Below are 27,426 nucleotides of genomic sequence, written 5' to 3' on the forward strand. Positions count from 1 at the left end.
GACAACCACTTTCCTTTTTTCTGCACATATAAAACTAATTCTAACCCAAATATTTGTTCATTTAATGTAATAAGGCTGCAAGGTTACTGGAGAAATGTAACAAATTTATGCTACTTTAGTTTACCTAGAGGATCTTTGAATTTGTCTGGAACTTTCTTAGAATTCTTAGAACAGAAGAAGTTTTAGAGATTATTTATGATGTTTTATGTGTAAGTGGTCTGATTTATCCACTTATAGGCATATTTTTTTGTGAGTTGTAGGAAAAGGGGTAAAGTTACAGAGAAAGAATCAGGAATTGCTCCTAATCTATTGTTCATTTCATCTGTGGGAAAGTGTTGTGCCTGTGAGCTGCCATCTGCCATGGCTATGTGGAGATATGAGTTTGAGAAACACTGATCTATATAGATTACATTATACAGTTGATATATCCAGTGATCAGAGAGGTGAAATAATTTGCTTAGTACAAAACAGCTATTTAGAGGCAGAGGAGACAGGAAAAAATCCTTAAGTAGTATATCAGTACACTTTTCATCCAGCCCTATAATATATAAACACCAATTTTTTATAAACAGCAACATAGTGACTTAAAAACATGACCAATAACTCACCTAGAGTATGTAGTTTATAGATTCAGGACACAGTGTTCAAGACGTGTTCCATTGCCATGTGAATTCAGGGCTACCCTTCATGCCTCAAAAGCCTGGCTGTGGGCAACAATTACTTAAGCAATAGAGGACAGTTGACCCAATATTAGCCACATCATTGTCTGTGTTGTATTGCTTAAATAGGATGATGAGTCAGTTGGGGAAAAGTACCAGGTTGTGATTGTAGAGTTTGGGCAGTAGCCATATTGAACTTGAGTGATTCAGTGTAGGCACAGGAAGAAGCAGAGATAATAAGCGCTTACTCTTATGGAGCACTTATTACATAACTACAAGCAATTGCATTTGATTTTACATCTCTAATGTCATCATTTCTGCATTAGAGAGGTACTTTATGGTTACCATTTTTAAGATGGGGAAAAAAGGCTTAGGTATATTAAAAAGTTCATCTGAAGTCATATAGCTAGCAAATGGTGGAGCAAGATTGTAGACTGATTCAAGGCCCATATTCTATTTATATTTTTATTTATTTATTTTTGTCTTTTTGCCATTTCTTGGGCTGCTCCCGTGGCATATGGAGGTTCCCAGGCTAGGGGTCGAATCGGAGCTGTAGCCACCGGCCTATACCAGAGCCACAGCAATGCGGGATCCTAGCCGCATCTGCAACCTATACCACAGCTCACAGCAACGCCGGATCCTTAACCCACTGAGCAAGGTCAGGGATCGAACCTGCAACCTCATGGTTCCTAGTCGGATTCGTTAACCACTGCGCTGTGATGGGAACTCCCAAGGCCCATATTCTAAACAGTGAGAAAAGTGAGAAAAGGCAAAATTATGAAGAACAACCTAACATTAATAATGTTCCAGTTTCTAGGTTTGGTTTTCCATAAAGGCTGTGTATTCTTCATGCTTTGGGTTCTTTAAGATTCATCATCTATCTCCTTTTCCACCTTTTTATGTGAGCTTTTTGTTCCTTAAACAAACAAACAAAAAAAATCCTTTAAAAAATGTTGGGAAAATAAGAGCTGAGAGTAAAGACTGCAGAGTTTTACCAACAGGCTATTTAAGTTATTAATAGAGAATGTAAAGTACCAGACAGGGTAGCATTTTAACAGAGCCATCTCTGCCTGCAGGTAAGAGAGGTGGATTACAATGCTAAGATGTGGAGAGTAAGGATTTATAAATAACCTGATCATGTTGAAAGTCTAGAAATTCTGAGAATACATGTATGCCAGATTTGGGCTCAGAATTTTAAAGTGTTCTAGAATTTAAGAGCAGGGAGTGAAGTGATATGTCATTTGCAGCAAGTTTCCCATAGAAAAAGGGCTGTGCTATCATTTGACACTTGTCAGATGGTCAAAATTTGTTGAATACTGTACATTACATGACACGGAAAGAATATTTCACTTGAGTAATTCTTAAGAAAAAATTCCAATGATTATTCTTTGAATTACATATTTAGATTACAACCACATCATCAAGCAAAGTGATTTGTGTGCTATTCAAGTATAGCCTTTTTTTTTAAACTCTCTTAGAAATTTAGGTTTACAGTAATGCTAACTATAAGCACAATGCTTAAAAGAAAATCTCTAAGAATTTTTCACCTTGCATAACTGAAAATTTATATGCATTGAATAGCAACTCTACATTTCTCCCTCCCCCAGCTCTTGGCAACCACCATTCTACTTTGTGCTTTGATGAGTTTGACTACTTTAGATAACTCGTATAAGCGAAATGGTGCAGTATTTGCCTTTCTGTGACTGGCTTGTTTCACTAGCATAATGTCCTCAAGGTGTCCAAGTTGTAGCATATGACAGGATTCCCTCCTTTTTTATGGCTGAATAATTATCTGTTGTATGTATATACCACATTTTATACATCCATTAATCTATTGATGGACATTCAGGTTGTTTGCACCTCAGCTATTGTGAGTCATGCTGTAATGACTATAGAAGAACTGAAGCCTCTTTGAGGTCTTCAAGACCTCAATTCTTTTGGATAAATACCCAGAAGTAGGATTGCTGGATCATATGGTAATTCTTTTTTAATTTTTTGAGGAATTTTCATATTGTCCTTTATAGGCTGTGCCATTTTATGTTTCCACCAACAGTGAACAAGGGTTTCAGTCTTTCCACATCTTCCAGTAACACTTGTTATTCTCTGTTTTCTGCTTTTTAAAATTTTTTTGATAATCACCATTCTATCAGATGTGAGGTGATATCTCATTCTGGTTTTGATTTGCATTTCTCTAACGATAAGTGATATTGAGTACTTTTCATATACTTGTTGACCATGTGTATGTCTTTTTTTGAGAAATATCTGTTTAAATCTTTAGCCAATTTTAAAAATAAGGTTACTTATTTTATTTGTTACTATTGATTTGTAGGAATTCCTTATATAGCTTGGCAATTAACCTTTCATAAGATAGATGGTTTGCAAATGTTTTCTTTCATTTCATAGATTGTATTTTCATTTTGTTGGGTTTTGTTACTTTGTTACATTTTGTTACTTTGCTGTGCAAAAACTATTTAGTTTGATGTAGTCCCACTTGTGTATTTTTGCTTCTGTTGCCTGTGCTTTTGGTGTCCTACTCAAGAAATCATTGCTAATGAAACTGTACCAGACCCTAAGTCTTTTGTATTTTGAAGTAAAAGGCTTTTCTTTTAACCTCCCAGGTCTCCCCTCAGTCTCAAAAGGCTGACTGAAGAGTTAATGATTAGGAAATACTGTTACAGCTAAAAACTAGATAAAACAGTTTCCATTATGTTATGCCCTACCTTGGCCTACTAACTTATTACTAATGTTTACTTTCTAGTTAAGTTGTATTGCACCTAGTGTCTGACTTTTCATAAATTATCTCTTCCTTATTTAACTTTTGTTAATGGTTACTTTTTAGTTAAAGTTATATTGCACCTAGTGCTTTCTTTTGTAATTGGAACACCCGGTAATACCCTTTCCCTCTAAGCAATCTTCCCAGAGAGAAGGTCAAGGAACGATAATCCTAAAGACAATCAGAAACCATCATTGGATGTAATGATGCCAGACCTGATGACACTGAAATGATCTATGGAGGAAAATAATGAAGATACCTTAATCAATAACCCTGCATTTTGAGCTAAAACTATAGAACCCCTTTCAAAGTAGGACAGTTTTGAGATGTTAGCCTGCTGTGGCCTCCTTTGCCTGGCAAAGCAATAAAGCTGTTCTTTCTGCTTCACTTAATTGGTGCCAGTGTACAGAGGCTGCTTTTCAGCTACACTAAGATTAATGTCACAAAAACTTTTTCTTATGTTTTCTTCTAGGAGTTTTATAATTTCAGGTCTTATGTTTGTCTTTAAGCCATTTGGAGTTGAGTTTTGTGTATTCTTTAAGGGTCCAATTTCATTCTTTTGCATGTGGATAGCTAACTTTCCCAACACATATTTTTTGAAAACTTGTTTCCATATTGTGTACTCTTGGCACCTTTGTTGAAGATCAGTTGATGGTATATGATAGGTTTATTTCTGAGTTCTCTATTCTGTTTCATTTGCCTATGTATCTGTTTTTATGCCACTATCGTGCCATTTTGATTATTGTAGTTTTGTAATATGTTTTGAAACCATGAAGTTGGAGGTATCCAGATTCGTTCTTTCTCAAGATTATTCTGGTTATTTGGGGTCCTTTGTGGTTCTATATGAATTTGAGGACTGGTTTTTTTTTTTTCTATTTCTGTAAAAGCACCATTGGGATTTTGCTGGATATTACATTGATTCTATAGATAACCTGGGATGTATGGATAGTTTAACAATGTATGTCTTTAATCCATGAAGATGGGATCTTTTTAAAATTTATTTGTATCTTCTTTATTTCAGCAATGCTTTGCAGTTTTAAGTATATGTGTTTCTTCTCCTTGATTAAGATTACTCTTAAATATTTTATTTTATTTTTTTTCTTTTTTAGCTGTACCTGTGGCATATGGAAGTTCTTAGGCCAGAGACTGAATCTGAGCTGCAACTGCAACCTATGCCACAGCTGTGGCAATACCAGATCCTTAACCCACTGCACCAGGCCAGGGATTGAACCCCTGTCACTACAGAGAAAATGCCAAATCCTTAACCTGCTGTGCCACAGTGGGAACTCCAAGTATTTTACGTTTTGATACTATTGTAAATAGAATTATTTCCTTAATTACCTTTCAGATTGCTTATTGTTAGTATATAGAAACAATAGATTTGTGTATGTTGATTTTGTATCCTGCAACTTATTGAATTTGTTTAGGATTAAAAGTTTTCTTGTGTATGTGAAAATGGAAATAGAGGTGGGGCACAAGGAGATTTGAATGTGAAATGATCAGTATTCTGCTTAACAGAACATCCTGAGAGAATGAATAAACTTGGTTAGGAATAAACCAACTGTAACTTAAATATAAGTAAAATTATATATTTGTATTTATAAACAAGTTCACAAAACTTTTAGTTCTTACCTCAATGTATTTTAGATTCAATTTCCAATAATCATTGTGTGTTAATTCCTTTGGTAAAGAACATTTGCCATAATGATTACAAGAGGATAATTTATTGCCTGTTATGCTTTTCTTGTTACTTTCTTAAGTTTATCATGGTATGGTTTCGTTGTCTGGAAGGACTGAAATTTGTAGAAGTAATTTTCTAGTGCCAAAACAAAGAAGATTAGTGGTGACAGTTTTCTAAAATATATGTTTCCTAACAGAGGCAACCTTCATAGCCCATTTCCTTTAATGATATCTGGGGAGGATCTGATAAGCTTTATTCTACTTTACACAGGTTAAAGGGCATTGTCTTCCCTTTCACTCTAGCAGCCAACAACAAAGCCAGGCATATGTTATCACCATCACACAGGAAACTTCAGACTTGCTTGTGTTAAACAGAGCACAAATACAGGAAAAGTGTGAGGCAGGTTAAAAGCTGGTAAAACTGTGCTAAGAGAATATTATGCTAATAATATTATGAGACAGAGTGGGAGATATGCGATCAGACTTCAGCATGAAGTACTTAGAAATCTTTAAACATTAAAAACTCTACAAAAAGCAGCCATTTTATCTTCTTAACTTTGGAATGATGACCCCCATTTAAAAAAAAATTGGAAAATAAGAGTTAAATTAAAAAATTATGTCAGGAAATAACACAATTTCTCAAAACATACAATTAAAAATTTCTTAATAATTTGAAAATTGTTTCCTTCTGGATTGTGTGATAAAAATTCCAATTGTATTCTCTTATTTCAAAAGAAAAGGGGATTTCCATTTTGTGGCTAAACTTCTGTCATAAGTAATTTGTGCCTTTTGTAAGCTAAAGGACTCATTTCATTCAGGGATTTTTATTTGTATGTATATATTTTTTTGTCTATTTTTTTTAGAGCCACACTCGCAGTATATGGAGTTTCCCAGCTAGGGGTCCAATTGGAGCTGTAGCCACCGGCCTATGCCAGAGCCACAGAAATGCCAGATCCGAGCTGCGTCTGCGACCTACACCACAGCTCATGGCATTTCAACCCACTGAGTGAGGCCAGGGGTTGAACTTGCAACCTTGTGGTTCCCAGTCAGATTAGTTTCTGTTGTGCCATGACGGGAACTCCTATTTGTATATTTTAATTGGGGTATGGCATCTGTTTTTAAAGAGTTACCTGAATCATGGTGGATATATTCTAGAGATATCTACCAGTGTGATAAATGTGTGTGTCTTCCTATGGCCATGATCAGGAAGGATCATGTCATGTGGATGGATTTAGTGGATAACGTGCTCTTAGCATAGGCTAATTAAATGTTAAAATACCAACTTAACTATTTACAGGGAATAGTTAATTGTGTTACATAGGAAGTGCCATGGTTCTATACAAATATAGGAACCATTTCCAGTTTAGACTCAAGCAGGCAGAGGCTGTAGACTGCTGAAGAGGCTTAAAATAGTTCTCATCCATGAGTTCCCACTGTGGTGCAATGGGATCAGCATCATCTCTGTGTCGCTGGGATTTAGGTTAGTTCCCCAGCCTGGCACCATGAGTTAAGGACCTGGCATTCAGCTGTGGTGTAGGTTGAAACTGCAGCTGGGATCTGATCCATGGCCCATGAACTCCCTATACCACAGGGCGGCAAGAAAAAAAAAAAAAAAAAGAAAAAAAAATCTATCATCCAGGCATCAGAGCAGAATAATGTTGGTTCCCTGCCAAAATGAGGACAGAGACAACACATGTTTAAGATAATACTAGAGTTAATAAATAAAAGTACTGTAAAAACAGTGTCTTAAAGTGCATTTTTGTGTTATAAAGCACACTAGGGCTGTGTGATATCTATATTGCTATTTGTGCTGGAAAAAAATATGTGGGTTGTGCATTTTTGGTCTTAGGAGCCCAGGAAAGTTCTAATAATCATACATTGATTGTCTTCTCTATTGCTTATGAAGAACCAAACACAAAAACCCTAAATAGGGAATTCCCATCATGGCTCAGTGGTTAACAAACCCGACTAGGATCCATGGGGATGCAGGTTTGATCCCTGGCCTCGCTCAGTGGGTTGAGGATCCAGCATTGTCATGAGCTGTGGTGTAGGTTGCAGACATGGCTCAAATCTGGCATTGCTGTGGCTCTGGCATAGGCTGGCAGCAATAGCTCTGATTCCACCCCTAGCCTGGGAATTTCCATATGCCATAGGTGCAGCCCTTAAAAAAAAAAAAAAAAAAAGGCCCTGAACACACCATACTTTATCAAAGTGCTTGTCATCATCCCCGGAACATTACTGTATGCCCACTGATACTAAAAAAATGACATTTTATTATTGCTTTATACCTTCTTTCTTCCTTTTCTTTCCTTCCTTCCTTCCTCTCTCCCTCCCTCCCCCTTCTTCCTTCCTTCCTTCCTTTTGTCTCCCCTACATCTACTCTCTGGTTTACAGGAGAGAATTTGACAACAAGATTTTTAAAAAATCAAACATATTGAAGCTATTGTGGATCTTCTGCCATAGAGAGTGTAACATGGAATAAAGAGTCATTCTTATCTTCACAGGAGTAATGATGTTTTTAATAATTCTACATCTAACTCTAACTTTCTATTGATATTACCAGCTTTTTTCTTTTTACCATTAAAGAATTTCATTTTTCTTATTTATGGCTATTTTTTTCTGACTAGTTTACCATCGAGTGAGTATATTTAATGTATTATTCCGAGGAATTTTTCTTGAAAAACCATAATATAAAGAAAAGGGAAGCCTACTACCACATCTTGATTAAAAAACAAACTCTGCCCTATTTTTATTTAGGACAATCATCCATGAAAATATCAAAATACAGACAGAATATTACTTAGCTAGTTTTGTGCTGTGCTGATGTTGGACCCAACAACAAAGAGAAGAATCTTTCTTTGCTCTAGCCCAGATGTTACGAGGCAGTTGAACTTGGGTCTAACTGACCCAGGAGAATCAGTTGGCTGCTACAGTGGCCTTGCTTCTGGCTTTGTGGAGATCAAGGAAAGCCCTTTCAGCATGTCTGAGGGCCAGATTCAGTGTGTCTCAGGCAAGCTGGGGAGCACTTTGGCAAAAATCTCCTGAATTGTGCAACCTCTGACTCTGTTTTTTTCCAACATTTCCCTCTCAAAATCACATGCTTAAATTGGGCCATGCAGCTGTGTGTGGGTGGAGTGCTTATACTCAGAGCTCTTAGATCTGATGGAGCCTGGTTGGTGATACACTATTTCTTACCCCGCCCCCATACTGAAAACTTCAAAAGTAATCCCTTGAGGTAAGTTGATAACAAGATGTAAATGTGAAAATAGGGTTTGCCTTTTCTTGGTTTCATACATATGTAGTTTGTAGTTATCAGACATTTTGAAGATGTTTCACTTGCTTTTAGAAACCTAACAACAAATGTTATATGCCAGTAATTTTGTATCAAAGAATATCAAACTTAAAGTCTACATTTCCACAATATTAATTTTTAAATTTAAAGTTTTACAGAAGCTATATTAGAGTATTGACTATTGAAATTGAAAAAATAATCCTTCATATTCCTTGATTAAAAATACATTTTGAAACACTCCTAATTATACTTGCCACTGATTTTCTTTGAATTATGGAGCAGATGTTTTAGCACATGTAAAGAAGGATTTGATCCCTGGAACAAAGTTAATCTTGCAAGTTCAAAGAATAATGTGTTAGAGAGTAGTTATCATGGTCCCTAGGAATATTATTCTGTGGCCTCATGGAACCAGAGAGGTTATATTTTATGATTGCTAAGTTTACTAGCTGCCTCCACCTTCATCTTCCCCACATCCTCCAGCCCCCTCCCAGTTAAAGAAGAGACTTTATAATTAGGTTAAAAATGTCATGTGCAATATTGTATTGAATATCTAAGGTCTTTTTGCCAGGAAGAATAGAATGCAGCAACAAGAATTTTAAAAAAGTTACAGGAATATTAATGACACTTATGAAACTACTGTAGTAGATATGATTTAATCCAATAGAACTCTAATTTTAGAACTATAAGCCAAGCTTTATGAGAATGACTTCACCGAGATGACAACATAGCTTGTTTCTGATTTTGCTCCCCTCACTAAAGGAACAACCAACAAACTATTCAAGAACAAGACACCATGAGAATCTCAGAACCCAGGGGTGAGGCTGAAACACCTTCCCTGCACCACAGAGACCAAGAGAGACCTCAGTAGAGGGTAAGGGAAGCAGCTACAAGTTGATGACATTCTCCTTCTCTAGGCCAGCACAGCACCACAAGGAAAGGAACGGTCTCTCTGAGCCTCTGTTCCTCCAGGGGGAAAAGAGAACCCTGGGCAACAACTAGCCACCTCCCCCCAGTATTGTGGGTCTTTTTGTTGGAACACATACTCTCATCTTACACCATAGGGATTGTAGTGGAATCTGCAAGGTATCAACTACTGGGAATTGGACTGTGATGGAGAAGCGGGGAGGGGTATACCATTACCAGCACACAAATCTTGGCAGACTGAGTTCATATCTGCAGTGTCCAAGCAGTAATCCCGACTAGTGGCTTTGCTCATCTGCAGAATGTTACATTCTGACAAGGGAATTTGGAAGGGTGCAGATCTACCTGATTTTGATTCTCAAAAGAGGAGTTTTGCCAGGCCTGACTTGATTATGCCCAGGGTAGGAGCTGAGTCATAGCCTCACCTGCTCTAGAGAGTGCCTCCTGGTTCCTTGTGACCAGGGGGTCTGGTGAGAGCACCAGGAAGCTGTATAGCCCAGAAACCAGAAGCACCCAGTACTGAGGTAGGACCTATGTGACTGGAGGGAGAGAAGATATAGGGAAAGAGGCAGATAAGAATATACAAAAAGCACTAAAGGGACAAGGTGTCTGCTGACTGTGTCAGGACTTCAGCTGCTCTGTGGCTTCTTGGGCATGCTCCTGAGTGCAGTGGCAAAAGCAGTCTAATAAGTGGAATGCTATTAGAAAAAAAAGCACAGGATCTTGGGGTAAGGAAGAAACTGTGAACAGGAGCTATATATAATTCACCTTCTGGAAAGCCCAGGAGGCAGAGAAAACCTCAGCTGTAACAGTACCAATGAATGGTCTGAAGGCAATTAGTAAATATTTAAAGAGGTGTCTGATGCTTCAAATGCAAAACTATAAGGAACATGAAAAAATCAAGGAAGTATATCATCACAAAAAAAGGTAATTCTCCATTAACTGAACACAAAGGCATGGAATTTTGAGATCTAGCTGATTAAGAATTCAAAATAGCAGTCTGAAGAAGCTAAGTGAGCTATAGGAAAACTCAGAAGGACAATTCAATGAAATCAGGTGAAATATACATGAAAAAAATGAGATATTTACCAAAGAGATAGAGATAATAAACCAAGCAGAAATTCTGGAGCTAAAGAGATAAATGAATGAAATGAAAAATTCAATAGGGAGCATCTGTATCAGAGTACAGAAAATGGAAGATGGAATAAGTAAGCTAAATGGTAGGAATATAAAATGATAAAAAAAATTCTAGAGCCTACATGATGTATAGGACCCCATTAGCAAAATATTAGAATAATTGGTTCCAGAAGGATAAGAGAGGGAGAAAAGGGCAGAAGGTTTATTTAAAGAAATAATAGCTGGAACCATTTAAAATCTGGGAGAGATTTAGACATCCCAGTTCATGAAGCTAAAAGATCACCCTATTATCTTAATGCAAAAAGACCTTCTCCAAAACACATTATAATGAAACTATCAAAAATCAAAGATAGAGAATCCTAAAAGCAGCCAGAGAGAAATTATTAAGACCTACAGAGGATCTCCCATGAGGCTATCTGTGGATTACTCAGCAGAACCCTATACTCTAGGAGAAAGTGGAATGACATATTAAAGTGTTGAAACAAAAATTGCTAGCCAAGAATATTATACCTCATAAATTTTTCTTCAGATATAAAGGAGAAATAAATATTTTTCCAGATCAAAAAAAAGCTGAGGGAGTTCATCACCATTAGATCTGCCTTGTAAGAAATGCTGAAAGTAGTTCTTCAAGCTGAAATGAAAAGATGCTAAACAGTGACATGAAAAACATGTCAAAGTATATAGCATGCTTGTAAAGGTAAATATATAATCAAACTTAGAAAATTCTAGTTCTGTAATAGGATGGTGTGTTAACCATGTAAATATAGTATAAAGATGAAAGGGGAAGGGTATTGAACATAATTATAGTTATAATAATTTGCTAACAAATATAAAATATAAAAAGAGTTAATAATGACTTCAAAAATATAAAAGGAGAAAGTGAAAGTGTAAAGATTTGGTAGGAAATTGAGGTTAAGTTGCTAATAGCTTGAAACTGTTTCATCCATGGTATGTTTTACATATGCCTCATGGTAACCACAAAGCAAAAATCTAGAGTAGATTCACAAAAGTTAAAGAAAGGGGAAACAGCATAACACTGTGGAAAATTATCAATATATAAAGCTAGGCAGAAACACACACAAAAAAATAAAAAACAATGGAAATACAAAACAACCAGAATATAATTAATAAGGTGGTATTAGCAAGTCCTTACATATCAGTAATAACTTCAAATGTAAATGGATTGAATTTACCAGTGAAAAGGCACACAGAGGCTAAATGGATTTAAAAAATACAACCCAACTATATGCTACCTTCAAGAGACTTTCAGCTATAAGGACACACATAGGCTCAAAGTAAAGTGATGGAAAAAAGATATTCCATGCAAATGGAAACCAAAAGAAAGTGGGGATAGTTATACTTAAATTAGTCAAAATAGATTAAAACCAAACCAATAACAAGAGACAAAAAGTCATTAGGTAAGACTAAAGGGGTCAATACATCAAGAAGACATAACAAACATGAACATATACATATCCAACACTGGAATACCTAAAGTAAAAACTAGTAGATCTGATGGAAGAAATAGACAACAATATAATAATAGTAGTGGGATTGAATATCCCACTTCTAGCAATTGATAGATCATCCAGATGAAAAATAAATAACTAAATGTTGAACTTGAACCATTCATTAGAAAAAATGGACCTAACAGACATTTATAGAACATTTCATCCATCGAAAATAGAATACAACTTCTTCACAAGTGTACAAGGGACATTCTCCAAGGGCAGGTCAAATAGTAGGACACAAAACAAATCTTAGCAAACTTAAGACAATTAAAATCATACCAGAGTTTCTGTTGTGGCACAGTGGAAGTGAATCTGACTAGTGTCCATGAAGATGCAGGTTTGATCCCTGGCCTTGCTTAGTGGGTCAGGGATCTGGTATTGCCATGAGCTGTGGTATAGATCTTAGAGGTGGCTTAGATCCTGAGTTGCTGTGGCTGTGGCATAGCCAGCAGCTGTAGCTCTGATTCAGCCCCTAGCCTGGGAATTTCCACATGCCATGAGTGTGGTCCTAAAAAATACAAAATAAGAAAAATCATATCAAATGTCTTTTTTAAACACAATAAAATAAGAGCTTATCAACAAGATGGAATCTGGAAAATCTACAAATATGTGGAAATTAAACAACATACTCCTGAACAACCAATAGATCAAAGAAGAAATCGAAAAGGAAATAAAAAAGTCGAAACAAATAATAACGGAAACAAAGTATCACCAAACCTCCAGTAAGCTGCAAAAGCAATTCTGAGGGAGAAGTTTACAGCAATAAATGGATATATTAAAAAGAGAACATGTCAAATAAATAACCTAACTTTATACCTGAAGGAACTATGAAAAGAAAACAAAAGCCTGAGATTAGCAGAAAGAAGAAAATAACAAAAATTAAAGTAGGAATAAATGAAATAGAGACTAAAAAGACAATGGAAAAGATCAATGAAATTAAGAGCTGGTTTTTTGAAAAGAGTAACAAAATTGACAAGTTTAGCTACACTGATGAACAAAAAAAGAGAGAGGATTCAAGAGAGAGGATTCAAATAAATAAAATCGTCAATGAAAAAGGAAATATTGGAAGTGATTGTACATAAATAAATGGGATCATAAGAGGGTATTTTGGACAATTATATACAAACAAACTGGACAAGATATATACATTTCTGAGAAGAAATGGATAAATTCCTAGATATATACAATATACCAAGAACAAATCAGAAGAGAATATCTGAACAGGTAAATAATGAATAAAGAGATTAAAACAGTAATAGAACAACTCGCAAGTAGAAAACCCCAGGATGAAACGGCTTTACAGGTGAATTCTACCAAACATTGAAAGAAGAATCAATGCCAATTCTTCTCAAACTCTTCCAAAAAACTGAGGAAAACAGATACTTTCTGTGTGAGACATGTTTCTCTGAAAACTCCATCTTGTCCTTCTTTACTTTATCCCATCTTCATTTTTTACTTTATCCAATCTTCCTGCTTGAAAAACAGTCACAGAGCTGGTAAATGACTTAAGCTTAAGAGCAAAGACTGTTACTTGCCTAAAGGTCAGAGTTAAAGCTTAACCTTTTACCAGCTAAGTGGCTTTTAAAATAGTAAATAAACCCTGTATCTGCCACACCCATAGCCCCTCCTCACTTGATCTTGTCTAAAGAGCACAATAAAAGCTGTGTGGTGTCTTGTTTTTTTTTTTTTTGTCTTTTTGCTATTTCTTGGGCCGCTCCCACAGCATATGGAGGTTCCCAGGCTAGGGGTCGAATCGGAGCTGTAGCCACTGGCCTACGCCAGAGCCACAGCAACGCGGGATCCTAGCCGCGTCTGCAACCTACACCACAGCTCACAGCAACGCCGGATCGTTAACCCACTGAGCAAGGGCAGGGACCGAATCCCCGCAACCTCATGGTTCCTAGTCGGATTCGTTAACCACTGCGCCACGACGGGAACTCCTCTGTGTCTTGTTTTATGTTAACTTTTTTCCTTAAGTTCCACAGCACCCATTCTTCAGCCTCATCCTGCTGAGCTGGTCTTAGCAACTTTCAAACACATTTTACAGGGTCACTGTTACCCTGATAACAAAGCCAGGTAAGGGCAGAATAGGAAAATAAAACTATGGACCAATATCCCTGAAGAATATAGATATAAAAATATTCAACAAAATATTAGAAAACTAAATTCAAAACATAGTAAAAGAATTGTACACCTTATCATTTGGGATTGCAGGAATATGCAACACATGCAAATCAATAAGTGCGATATACCACATTGAAAGAGAAGATTAATTTTATATGATCATATCAATAGATGCAGAAGATGTGTCTGACAAAATATAATTTTTTTTGATGTACAAAAAACCCTCCTTAAGTTGAGCATAAGGGAATATACCTCAACATAATAAAGGTGTATAGGACAAACTCACAGCTAACATTATACTCAAAGGTGAAACACTGGAATCTTTTATGTTCGGAAAGAAGAAAAGGGTGCTCATTCTTATCACTCTTATTCACTATAATACTGGAAGTTCTCACTAGGGTAATTAGGAAATATAAAGAAATAGAAAGGATCCAAAGCAGCAAGGAAGAAATACAATTGTTATTTGCAAATGATATAATATTAAATATAGAAAACACTAAAGACTCAACCAAAAAAGTGTTAGAACTAATTAATGAATTCAGTAAAGTTGCAAGATACAAAATCAATATACAAAGATCAGTAAATATACAAAAAAAGAAAACTATCCTTTCACAATAGCATTAAAAACAAGATTCCAATTCAAGATAGCAATGTAGGATGTTCCAAAACTCACCTCAAGAAGTCAATACTTATCAATAATTACTTTATGTGTAAATGGACTAAATTCCCTAAACAAAAAAACCCAAGTGTATGGGTAAAAATAGGTAAAAACAAAACAAAACAAAACAAAAACAGACCAAAGTATAAATTTCCTACAAGACACTCACTCTACCTTAAGAATCCACAGAGACTGAAAGTGCAGGGATTAAAAAAAAATATTTCTTCCAAATGGAAACCAAAGGAGAGCTGGAGTGGCTATACTTAAATCATACAGATTAGACTTTAGGCCAAAGATTGTAATAAGAAGCACAAAAGGTCATTATTTAATGATAAAGGGATCAATTCAAGTAGAGAATATAACATTTGTAAATCTTTTTACACCCAACATAGGAGTGTGTAAATGTATAAAACAAATATTAAAAAAACATAAAGGGAGAAATGTACAGCAACAGAATAATAGGAGGGGACTTTAATACCCCACTTTCATCAATGAATAGATTATCCAGACAGAAAATCAGTAAGAAAGCACTGGACTTAAATGGTACATTAGGCCAGATGGACTTAAAAGATATTTACAGAACTTTACATTCAAGGCAGCAGAATACATGTTCTTCTCAAGCACTCATAGAACATTCTCCAGGATAGAACATATATTAGGCCACAAAATAACTCTTACTAAATTTAAGAGAATTGAAATCATACCAAGCACTTTTTCCACATACTGTGGCATGAATCAGAAATCACTTACAGGAAAAAAAAAAAAAAAACCCTGGAAAATTCACAAATATGTGGAGAACTGAACAATCAAGGCCAAGAAGAAATCTAGAGAGAAATTAAAAATATCTTTTCACAAAAGAAAATGGTAATACAACATACCAAACCTTGTGGGATGCAGCAAAAGCAGTTCTAACAGAGAAGTTAATAGTGAGAAATACCTACTTTAACAGGTGAGAAACTTCTCAGATATGCAACCTAACTTTACACCCAAGGAATTATAAAAAGAAGAATAAACTAAGCCCAACATTAATACAAGGAAGGAAATAACAAAGATCAGAGCAGAAAAAATAAAACAGAAACTAAAGAGACAATAGAAAAGACTAATGAGTTGTTTTTTTAAAGATAAACAAAATTGATAAAACTTTAGCTAGAATCAAGAAGAGGGATAACTAAAATAAATAAAATCAGAAATGAAAGAGAAGGCATTACACATGATATCACAGAAATGTGAAAGGTCATAGGGGAGTACCATGAATAATTATACACAAACGAACTGGACAACCAGGAAGGAACGGATTAATTCCTAGAAATATACAGCCTACCAAGACTGAATCATGAAGAAAGAGAAAATCTGGACAGATTTATTACTAGTAAGTAGACTGAATCAGTAATCCAAACCTCCAAACAAAGTCCAGACAAGATGGCTTCACTAAAGAATTCTATCAAACTTTAAGGAATAATTAGCAACGATCTTTAGAAATTCCTCAAAAAGTAGAAGAGGAGGGAATACTTCCAAACTCATTTTGAGGCCAGTATTAACCTAACACCAAAACCAGACAAAAACTCTAAAGAAAAAAAAATTACAGGCTAATATTTCTGAGGAATATAGATTTAAAAATCCTCAACAAAATATGAACAATACTTTAAAAGGATCTTTGCTGGGGGGGCAGGATGCTGTAGCTGATGTGTTAAAGTAAGAATATGTCAGTTATGATCCACTGAATGAGGAGGCGCAAGCCACCCACATGGGGTAGCTCTCTTAGCATCTGAGCTCCCACTTTGGGGAAGTGAAAACCCCAGTGTGTTTTCATTGAAATTGCAGTTTCAATATACTCACACAAAGGAATGCAAGTCAAAAATTTATTCCTTAAAGATCCTAGAAAAGGAGTGGGTGCAATGAGCTGGGAGTATGGTAATCCTCCATCCCAGGTAATGAGTGAGCAGAAGATAGAATAGGGTAGCAAACACCTGTTACTTATAAAGTGGTTGGGTGGTGGTCACTAACTTTTCTTGGGCTTAAGTTTAAGTAGTTATTATTAAAAGTGTCCCAGAAAAACCAAAGTGAGCATTTGTGGTGGGAATGTTCTTATCTAAATGTCTGGACTCTAGGTGTAAGAAGCAAGATTGTCATACTATAAAATGTCTAGGCAGGAATTCAAAATAACTATTTTCTCACCAAAGATCATACATTATGATCAAATAGAATTTACTTCGAGGATGCAAGGATTGTTCAACATCCACAAATCATTGCGAGAAACAAATTAAAAAAATGAGGGATAAAAATCATTATGATAATCTCAATAGATGCAGAAAAAGCATTTGACAAAATTAAACATGTTTATGATAATAACTCTCAACAAAGTGAGTATAGAGGGATTATACTTCAACACAATAAATGCTATATATGACAAGACAACAACTAATATCATGGTAAAAAGCTAAAAGCTTTTCCTCTAAGATCAGGAACAAGACAAGAATGCCCAGTCTTGCTTTTATTCAATACAGCATTGGCAGTCAGAGCAATTAGGCCACAAAAAAAGCATCCAAAGTGAAAAAGAAGAAGTAAAACTCTAAAACTAACACTATTTGTGAATGACATGTATTATAAAACTCTAGGAGTTTCCCTTGTGGCTTGGTGGGTTAAGGACCTGATGCTGTCCCTGTGAGGATGTGGGTTCAAACCTTGTCCTTACTCAGTGGTTAAGGATCCAGTTTTGCCATAAGCTGTGGCATAGGTTGTAGATGCCACTCAGATCTGGTTTTGCTGTGCGTCTATGGTATTGGCTTTAGGTGCAATTCTGATTTGACCCCTAGCCTGGGGAAATTCCCTATCCACAGGTGCAGATGTGAAAAAAAAGGAAAAAAAAAACTCTCAACACATCACCAAAAAAACTATTAGAACTATATTGTGCTAAGTGAAATAAATCAGTCAGAGGAAGACAAATACTGCATACCATAATTTACATGTGGAATAAAAATATCTCAAACTCATAGAAAAAAAAATGGTAGTTGACGGAGGCAGGGCATGAGGAATCGGCAAAGTAGGAGAATGTGGTCAAAACTTACAAACTTCTAGTTATAAGATTAATAAATCCTGGGATGTAATGTACAACATAGTGGCTACAGTTAACAATAGTGTAATGTATATTTGAAAGTTGCTAGGAGAGTAAATCTTAAAAAGTTATCATCACCATAAAAAATTGTAACATGTATGGTGATGAATATTAACTAAACTTATGGTGATAATCATTCTGTATTATATACATATATCAAATCAAGTTGTACACCTAAAACTAATTCAGTGTTATATGTCAATTATATCTCATTTTGACTATCATACCAAATGAAGTTAGTGAAAGTCAAACATCATATGATGTCATTTATATGTGGAATCTAAAAAAAGGATATGAATAAACCTATTTGCAGAACAGAAACAGACTCACAGACTTTGAGGGCAATCTTACAGTTACCAAGGGGAACAGGTGGCGGGGGGGCAGGGATGGACTAGGGGTTTGGGATTGGCATATGTATACTGAGGTACCTAGAATGATTGATCAACAGGGAACTTCTTATAGCACAGAGAACTCTACCCAATATTTTGTAATAATCTATGTGGGAAAAGAATCTGAAAGAAAATAAATGTGTGTGTGTGTAAAACAGAGTCACTTTGTTGTACAGCAGAAATTACCACAATATTGTAAATCAACCATACCTCAATATAACTTTATAAAATGAAAAAAAAACAAAGGATAAAAATGAAAAAATTATATCTCATTTTAATAAAAGCCAAAAATCAATAAAATATTTAGAAATAAATTTAACTAAGTAAGTATGGAATATTGTACAATGAAAACTACAAGACCTTGAAGTTACTATTGTGGCTCAGTGGGTTAAGGACCCAATGTTGTCTCAGTAAGGATGTGGGTTCAATTCCTGGCCTCACTTAGTGGGTTAAGGATCCAGTGTTGTGATAGCTGTGGCATAGGCCTCAGCTGCAGATCCTATTCAACCTCTGGCCCAGGAACTTCCATATATCTCAGGTGCTGCCATTAAAAAAGAAAAATAAAAAGAAAACTACAAGACCTTCATGAAAGAAATTAAAGAAGACACAATTTGAAAGTTATTCTTTGTTCCTTGATTGGAAGAATTAATATTATGAAAATGTCCATAATACCCAAAGCTATCTATAGACTTCATGCACTCCCTATCAAAATTCCAATAGCATTCTTCACATAAATAGAAAATACAATCCTAAAATTTATATGAAACCACAAAATACTCTGAATATCCAAAGAAATCTTGAATAAGAATAATAAATGGATGCATCACACTTTTTGACTTCAAATGGTACTACAAAGCTATAATAATTAAAACAGTATGGTATTGGCATAGAAATAGATATATTGACAAATGGAGCAGAATGAAGAGCCCAGAAATCAACCTATGTATACACGGTAAACTAATATTTGACAAGGGAGCCAGAAAACTCAATGGGTAAAGAATAGTCTCTTCTAGAAATGGTGCTGGGAAAACTGGATAACCACAGAAATTTGACCCCTTTCTTATAGCACTCACAAAAATTAACTTGAAATGGATTGAGCACTTAAATATAAGACCTAAATAAAACATAATACTATAAAGCTCCTACAAGAAAAATTATAGAAGCAGCTCCTTGATCCTAATCTGGGCAATGATTATTTTGGATATGATGCCAAAATCTCAAACAACAAAAGCAAAATTTAACAAGAAGGACTATGTCAAATAAAAAACACTGTAAAAGAAACAATCACCATATGAAACTGAAGAAATATTTTCAAACCATATATTGGATAAGTGTTTAATACCTAAAAATATCTAATAAAGAAGTCATACACTTATTCAAGTGGCCAACAAGTGTGTGAAAGGATCTCAACATTACTAATCATCAGGGAAATGTGAATTAAAAACATGATATATCACATCTTACCTGCTAACATGCCTATCGTGAAGACGACAAAAGTTAAGAAATGCTGGCAAGAGGGTGAAAAAAATAGAACCCTTGTACACTGCCAGTGGGAATGCAAATTGGTTACGCCACCATGGGAAATAGTATGGAGGTTCCTCAAAAAATTAAAAATGGAACTATCATCTTATCCAGAAATTCCATGTCTGGGTATATTGCTAAAAGAAATGAAAACAGGATTTTGAAGAGGTAATATGCACATCCAAATTTATTCCAACATTTTTCACAATAGCCAAATATGGAAACAACCTAAGTGCCTGTCAACAGATGAATGGATTAAAAAGTTGTGATGTATATGTACAGTGGAATATTATCGTCGTGAGAGAGAAGGAAATCTTGCCATTTGCAACAACATAGACAGATCTTGAGGGCATATGCTAAATGAAATAAATCAGATAGACAGGGACAGATACTTTATGATATCACTTATATGGGGAATCCAAAAAACCCAAACTCATAAAAACAAAGAGTAGAACAGTGGTTACTAGGGGTTGGGAGCAGAGGAATTGGGGATATGTTATTTAGGAGTACAAACTTGCAACTAGTAAGTAAATCCTGGAGATCTAGTGCACAGCATAGTGATTATAGACAACAATATTTTATAAACTTCAAAGTTGCTAGGAGACTAGATCTTAATTATTCCCACCACAAAAATATATGACGTGATAGAGGTATTTATGCTAGAATGGTAATCACTCTGCAGTATATAAATGCATCAAATCAGTATGTTGTATACCTTAGATTTATATAATGTTATGTGTCAATTACATCTCAATAAAATAAATTAAAAAAGAAAATGGAAGTTAGATAAAATTTAACTGTGAATTAAGGTTTACTCAAGTTCAATCACATAGTGACCTTGTGTACTGCAGTCATGAAAACAAGCTGCTAAGGACATACATTAGTAAGAGAGTATGAATTTCACTATTTACTGTCTACCAAGAGCCTTTGGCAGAACAATTTTTCATTTCACAATTCCATGATGAAATAATCTGATGCTGTGCAACCTTTGGCATGACTCTAAATCCCAGGGGATGGATATGTTGAATAAAATTAATTTCTAGAAAATAAAAAAGCTAGATATATATTTCCCTGACAGGGAAACAAATGATCTAGAGGTAAACCCTAAGAACATTTATGTAAATGAATGCAGTATGTTGAACACATATTTAGACGCCCATATTGATCCCAAATGTATGTTCTTAGAAATTCTTTAGTGTAGTGTTGGAAGTGCATGTATGGGAGAAAACGATTTAGACCTTAGATAATTAACAATGAAGTTCTCATTAGTTTGAATGATTTTGGTAGTAAGTCAGAGAAATAAAATTGTTCTTAAGTATTTTAAAACTCTTTTTAATACAGATGAAAATGCTAAATAAATGATTACCACTTATAACAAATTAGAGGGATCTGGCTCTCTATCTTTTAAACTCTCCTTTAAACAAAGTATGGTCTACAAACCAATTTCTCATAATACTTAATAATAATCATTGCTTATTGAGTACCTACTCTGTGCCAGTAATTATTTTTAGTCATTTGTTTAAACTTAATAAATCCTTAGTAGGAATTGCTATCGACATTTCACAAATTGGATATTGAGGATTATATAGAAACCACAGAACTAATTAGGGATGAACTGATAATGAACTCAGGTTTATCTGATACTAAAGCCTGAGGTTTTTCTCTACACTGGAGCCTCAAAGGAATTTGCAGTTCATCCACTCTGTGCCAGCCTTGCCTCTACATCCTCCCGTGACCACCCAGAACCTTTGACCCTTTTTACTCCCACACCCTGTCTGGCCACAATTAAGTGGGAAAGGTCCCTGCACTTTAAAAGTCACTACCTAGCCTCTGTTCTTTCTTGCTTTCCATTTTATAGAATTGTCTGGTAATTGTGCCCTGGGCCAAAAATTCTTTATTCATACAGCTAACCAGAAAGTGTTTAAGACTCCAAAATTTATATTTAGGTTTGTTTGTGTGAGTGGAGAGGATAGAGGATGAGGATGACAGTAGATAATACAAAAAGATTCTTCGTGGCTTTCCATCGATCTTATTCCTGACCTTGTGAGCAGAGCACAGCACTGAGTGATCTGTGCTTTCTCTGATGTTAACAGGGTATACTTTGATTCTCACTCTTCTCTTGGTCCTCATGTTGATTCCCCTGTCCCTCTGGCTCCAAACCAAGGGAGGAAGGATACTGTGCAGTGCAGGGTTCATCCATTCTTGGATATATGCCATAATATTATGAAAATGTCTTAAAATTTTACTTCAAGTACACTTAGTCTCCTCTTCAACATGATTAAAATACTTTCATTTTTAGAAAACACAATAATTTGTTCATTATAAAAGCATTGCTATAATAAAAAATCAATCTGTAATTACGGTAATTTCTTTTTTTTTCCCTGTGTAAATGCATCATGGAAGGAGAAAGTCTTGATGTAAATGCTCAGTTATGGTGCTCATATGTTGATCACAATGAAACACATTGATTGGAAGGAGAGCCTATCTATTATTTATGTTCCATTTAATTTCTTCCTTTAAACAAAGAACTCCACTGTGGAGATTTGGAAGTATTGAGTTTGGGAAAGCCAGCTGGTCAAGTTTCAAGAGGCCAAGAGCTCACACAAAGTAGTATTACAACATTGGTGATTTCACTCTGGTCCAGTTTTAAAGATTCAGACTCAATCTTGTCAATACTCTACAATTAGTCAGATGTGTTGGATGACTCACGCTGACTAAACTCACAAGAGACTGAAGTATATAAATCAGAAAACTAGCATGCTATTTGGCAATAAGAAATATAACAGCAAATATAACCCAACACTTCTGTCTTCTGGCCAGAGTGTTTTTTTTTTTCACAAATAACCAGAAATGTACTTGGTGCACATGGAAACAGCACAAGTGACATATTTGATATGAGGGTGTAACAGAATTTCTACAATAGAAATAAGTTCTACTTAACACTGCTTAGGTAGGCCAGTGCCAGTGTTTGTCTTTCAGGTTCTATCACTGATATACTCCTCACAATATACATATTTGTTTTTCTCTTTATTTTTAAAAATACATTTACTCCTGTTACAATCTAGTTTTTTTGGAGATTCTTTAAGTGATATTCTAAATAATGGCAAATATAAAAACACATTGTATTTGACCATTGTAGGGGAAGATTTATATAGATTTAGTTTTTAACAATTATATTTACTCAGTGAAAACATACTTGGGAAATTAGATTCTCCAGTTATTATTATTATTATTATTATTATTATTATTATTATTATTTCGTCTCTTTAGGGCTGCATATGGAGGTTCCCAGCCTAGGGGTTGAATTGGAGCTGCAGCTGCTGGCCTACGTCAGAGCCACAACAACGCCATGTCTGCGATCTACACCACAGCGTACAGCAATGCTGGATCCTTAACCCACTGAGCAAGGGCAGGGATGGAACCTCAAGGTTCTTAGTCGGATTCATTTCTGCTGCACCACAATGGGAACTCCAGCTTCTCCAATTATTGTTAATGATATGTTCCTAGCTAGTCAAACCTATGGGCTATTAGTGACTACACAGACGTATCAGAATTGACAAAACTTCCTGCTGTACAGCACTGGGAACTATGTCTGGTCACTTGTGATGGAGCATAATAATGTGAGAAAAAATAATCTATACATGTATGTGTAACCGGCTCACCATGCTGTACAGTAGAAAGTTGACAGAACACTGTAAACCAGCTATAATGAAAAAATAAAAAATAAAAAAAGAATTAACAAACTACCACAAAATGTCAAAGGGAAGGAAAAATGTTCACATTACGTTAGAAAACAAATATAACGTGTAGTTTAGAAAACAAAGCAGACATCACATATCTCCTATAACAACTCCAAAAGGTACATGACCTTAAAATTTAAAGAGAAAAATCCCCAAATTATGTCAACCACATAAATATTTTGGTGTAGAATAAATTAGTTTTGAGTTGCAACCAAAAGAATTTATCTACTTAAATGCCTAGTAAAGGAGCATCTTGCTGATTGGAATGGTCCTATAAAGAGAAACATAGTTACACTTTAACCTGACTATGACCAGTTACTATAGCAATGCTATTTTTTTATCCTTTGGACCAACTAGTGGAACCTGGGAGATGGTATTTAGGAACTAGGTAAAAACTGCTAGAAATTTTCTGCCTTCCCACTCCTAACCTTGACAAGTGGCTTAAATAGGTAAACATCAGGGAAGAGGAATTAGTCAGTTTCTTACTAGGTGAATATGAGCTCTGAAAAAAAGGATAGGTACATTTATTCATGTTAAAATTCATGCCCATAAAAGGAAATTTTCCTGTACCAAAGGCTGCTTTTGTCTACATACTATTTTATAGGTCACTGATACACTAATATATTTTCCCTTCTGGAAAGGTCAATGAAGTCATCTGAATTTAGTTTATTAATACCCCAGGCTTACTGTTAGATTTTATCTCATTTTACATTTCATATGAGAAAATATGAAGTATACAAATATTTTATAAATACATGTAAAAAATTATTAGGTTTATATCAAGAGTTAATGCTGTATAATTTAGAAAGTGAATATTCAACACCTGGTTCATACTTGTCTTTTAAATCTAAAATTACCTAAAATAAAGTATTTGACTCACAACTTTCTTGCTCCAAGTTTTGCCATCTCCTTGGGTAACATGAGTGTTCACATGGATGACACATCTGAGTCTCGATCAGGTCCTCAATTTCCACATCTCTAGTGACCTTTACCACCACAGCCCTGCAGACAGCCATCCCTCAGCCCTTCCTGCACCTTTTTATCACCCATTACTTCTTCCCCTTTCAAAATGTTAAAGTCAAACAACTGGCTCTCAACCTTGTATCCTTATAGCTCAATGGTTCTCAGCCTTGGCTGCATATTAGAGAAATTTGAAAAATCCTGATGTCTAGGCTAAGTCTCATCCCAGGTTATTTAAATCAGAATTTCTTGACTCTCAGGAAATGCAATCCAAAAAATCAGTGGCTCTTAAAGCTCCCCAGGCAACATCAATATGCTGCTGAGATTGAAAACTGCAGTTTTAACTCCTCCATTTTGTTACTCTGCTACACCTGTTTTTGAAACACTCCCCCCCCCACCGCCCCGGCTGTCAACAATCTGCATTTCCTGCTTCCTTGCCCCACTGACTTTTTGTCAATCCTGGATCAACGCAGTGGGCCCCTACCTCCCCCAGCAGGTTGATGACTGAGCACTGGTGGTGAAAATCACATTATAATTGCACCTGGGGTCTCAGTGATGCCAGATAAACCTAATTTTGCTAGTCATTTTATATTCCCTTTCTCCACAATACTTAAAATATGCCTGACTTTTCTCACTCTACAAACTATATGGAATAACGAATTCAAATTAGTTTCATTTTTCCTGAAATACCACATGTTCTCTTTTTCCTCCCTTCACCCAAACTTTCTTCTTTATTGTTTCGTATCTCACAAACAATATTTTCATTCAATTGGCAGAATTAAAAACATCTCCCTGAATCCTTTTTCTTTCCTTTATTATATCAGCTATCTCCCCCCAATGGTCCATTTCTCAGTATTGTTACAGTTCTGACCTTTGACTGAACAGGCACTTGGTTGCTAAAACAGATTCCAATCTGGCCTCTTTCTAAGCATTTGTCTAGAGTGATATGTCAATACTTTTACTTCTTTTACATCAGTGCCGCAAATACTATATTATTTTGGTTTAAAGTATTATATCTCTAGGAATCCACAGGTAAATGCAAATAGAGAATATGAGAGGCAAATATTTACATTTTATCTTCAATAAATATGTGTTTCTGTGTGTATGTACATATATCAGATTGTGTCTCTTCTTTGCTTATCAGCTCATCAGCTATACCCTTAAAATACATTTCAAATTTCAGAATTTTAAGACCTTCACAATCCGTCCTTCATCTTTCTCTGCTGCCTCCTATCAAACATTTCACAAAATCCTTTTGCTTACAAATCTTTAATATTTTTCCACTTGTCAACTCTGTTCCCTTTGCCTGGAATATTGTTTCCACTTATCTTCCACTGGCTCAGTTTGATATTGTTTTCCCTGGGAAGCCATTCTCTAACTTTGTCTGGGACTACAGGCTCCTCTTCTTTGCCCATTCTTCCTTGTTCTTCTACCACTGTCATAGCTCTTATTCCATTGTTTTGAAAACTTTTTTCTTTATTATGTATCCCTCACTAAACTTTTAGGGCAGGTACATGATAAATATTTTCAACATTATAAGAGATTTTAATATAATGTAACATAATATAATTTAATATAATACACCACAGGTTTTAATCATAGTAGATTTCAATATATAATTGGTGGATAAGTTCAAGTGAATGTTCAAATGATTTTAATGATGTTTTCAATTCAGCTAGAACTCCACAGAATTTCATAATAGAATAAAACACCCAGTAGAGGACTATAAATGAAAATTAGTTTAGTGATCTCATGTTTATCTGTTTAGTTTTGAGAAATCTCTCCATACTTGATGTACTGAGCATGATTCACAACTCACCCAGAAGATCATAAGTCATATAGAGAAGACAACAACCTTTATATGAGATCTGAAAATCATCTGAAAAATCTGGGCCAGAACCATATCCTTATTTGCTAAATGTAAGCAACATAGATTTTGGAGCCAGATAAAACTGGACGTGAAACTTGGATCCACTATCAACCAAGTAACTATGTATGAGTTACTTAAGTCTTACTAAGACTCAAGATAAATAAGCTTGCATCACAGGATTATCATGAAGTTTAAAAGAGATAATATATGCAAAACACTAAAGCAGATGCTCAATACTTTTACGTCTTTTACAATTGTGCATCAAATACTATATTATTTTGGTTTAAAGGATTGTATCTCTAGGAACCCACAGTTAAATGCAAATATAGGATATGAGAGGCAAACATTTACATTTTATCTTCAATTAATGTGTGTCTATGTGTGTGTACTTATATACTTATTCATCTCTGAGGTGGTAGAATTTTGAGAATCAGTCATGAAAGACCTGGATAGGGTACTTTTTGAGCTTTTGACATGTGTTCATTGTATTGACCAAGGGAAGGTTTAAGCATACATCTTGGTCCTAGGCCCCTAGAGAACTTTGGATTCTTGGAAAAGGGGGAGATGAAGGCTCAATGCTGAGGCTCAGGAGCAGCACTGTTGGACGGGGAAGAGTGGATCTAAGATAAGCTACAACCTCCTTACATTTTAATTTAGGGCACTTTTAACTGGTTTGTCTCAATTGACCTCAAAGAACCTGAAAGAAAACAAGCTGAAGCTCCGGGTCTCTAAGGAGTGGAGCATTGACTCCGAGCCCTTTGATATTTTCAGGACAACAATCCCTTCCTCATGCCCCCTTTCTTTGCCATGTGAAAGTACAAATATTTATGGAAACTGCTTAATAAAAATGTGGGCCTTGGATGTAAGTCATTTCTAGTAAAATCCATCTGAAGAATTGTGCTGCCTCCTTTTAATCTTGCAACCTAGTTGTATTTATCAAGAAATTTAGACATTTAAAATATGCATCTTAAAAAATAAAAGCATGAAAACCTAGATTTTTGATATTGTTTTTAAGTTACAATGAATTTCGCTTTCAAAGAATTCTTTTCATACATGTGAAATATTTGATATTATATGAA

Source organism: Sus scrofa, chromosome 15 (assembly GCF_000003025.6).
Source record: "Sus scrofa isolate TJ Tabasco breed Duroc chromosome 15, Sscrofa11.1, whole genome shotgun sequence".
Lineage (NCBI taxonomy): Eukaryota > Metazoa > Chordata > Mammalia > Artiodactyla > Suidae > Sus > Sus scrofa.